Below are 2017 nucleotides of genomic sequence, written 5' to 3' on the forward strand. Positions count from 1 at the left end.
CATGTGGTTCTCTTTATGACCCCTGATATTTGCCCAGTATACCAGTGCTAGCTGGTCCCTCCACAAATGCAGTGGCATCTCACCCACCTTCCGTTCCATTTTCTACTCTAAAACTCTCACTTATTTCCCCATCAATTTTAACTCTCACTGTTCTTTCAGATAAGAAGTCTCTGACCCACTGATACATCCGTCCCCTAACTCCCATCTGATTTAATTTAATTAATAGTCCTTCTGTCCACATCATGTCATAGGCTTTCTCTATGTCAAAAAAACACTGCCACTACAGTCTCTTTATTCACTTGAGCCTTTCTAATGGCTTCCTCCAGGCATACCACTGGATCCATAGTACCCCTTCCCCTTCTAAAGCCACTCTGGTAACATTGCAACAATCCTTTTGACTCCACCCAATACATCAGTCTATCATTTATCATTTTCTCCATTGTCTTACCCATCTGCGATGTCAATGCTATAGGTCTATAACTGCTTGGACTATGAGGGTCTTTCCCTGGCTTCTTAATTGGTACAATGATAGATTCCTTCCACTCTTTAGGGATAACTCCCTCCATCCATATCTTATTATACAACTTCAACAGGACATCCTTACCACTATCACTCAGATTCTCTAACATTGAGTAGCATATAGTGTCTTTTCCTGGAGCTGACTTTCCTAACTTCTTCAGTGCTCTATTCAATTCTCCTTTTGTGAATTTCTCATTCAAACTATCATTTTCCCCATTCCCATTCTCAAACACCCTTTGATATTTAGACACAGTTTCTTCTCTCCCTTTTCTCTCTTCATAACTAAGGTTTTCTGAACTGTGTACTTTAGTTAGTGTTTTTCCTATAACTTCTGCTTTCTCCTTACTAGAAGTTATACTGTCATCTCCATCAATTATCACAGGATATCCATATTCCCTACCGTTTCCTTTCATTTTCCTAATCATCCCCCAAACCTTCTCTATTGGAGTAGTACGTCCTAAAGAGTCACAAAACGTCCTCCAGTACTCCCTTTTTGCTTTCCTGACATTTTGTCTTACCATTGCTTGCGTTCTCTTGTATTCTATCAAATGTTGGAAATTGTGTGTCCTCTTAAGTAATCTAAATGCCTTATTTCTTTCTTTAACAGCTTCCTTGCACTCTCTTGACCACCATGGCACTATTTTATTCAAGCGTTTAGGTTTGGATTTTGGAATAGTGGCATCCACTGCTGCTATAACGCTTGACCTTATTTCTCTAGTTAACACTTCAATACTTTCACTACCATCAACACATGATAGCCATTCCTCGCTTAGCTCTTCAAACTTATTCCAATCAGCTTTCTCCACAAACCACTTCTCTACTTTCACTTCTTTCTCTTTCTCCATCTCCACACCTATGTGTACCTTTATAGGGTAGTGATCGCTACCCACTGTATTTCCTCTTAACACCTCCCATTCCCATTTGTCTGCCACATTTCTCGTGGCCAAGGTTAAATCTATTGCTGACTCTTTTCCCCTAGATACATCTATCCTTGTCCAAGTTCCATCATTAAGACATACTAGTTCCTTCTCTTCTATAAATTTTTCCAACACATTCCCATTTACATCATCTTTATCACCCCATAAAGTGCTATGTGCATTAAAATCCCCACACCAAATAATTCTGCCCTCCAAATCTTTCCAAATTTCCTCAAGCTGGCTGCTTTTTAACTGATTACATGGGTTGTAAAAATTTATAATTTTAATATTACCCTCTTTTGCCCACACTTCCACAGTGACTTATTCCAATTCCTCTCCTTTTCCTTATTTCCTTGTACTGCAGCCCTTTCTGTATAAAATTCATGATCCCTCCACCTATCCCATTCTCTCTATCCCTTCTTACTGCATTATACCCTTTTATGATAAAATCTAGCCTGGGAATTAACCACGTTTCTTGGACACATATAACATTGGGTTTTTCCTTAACATCTTCCACATACTTCTTAAACTCCTGGCCATTCGCAATTAAGCTCCTGGCATTCCATTGGAGTATTATTAAC

This window comes from Scardinius erythrophthalmus (genome assembly GCF_964197995.2).
Source record: "Scardinius erythrophthalmus genome assembly, chromosome: 1".
Taxonomy (NCBI): Eukaryota; Metazoa; Chordata; class Actinopteri; order Cypriniformes; family Leuciscidae; genus Scardinius; species Scardinius erythrophthalmus.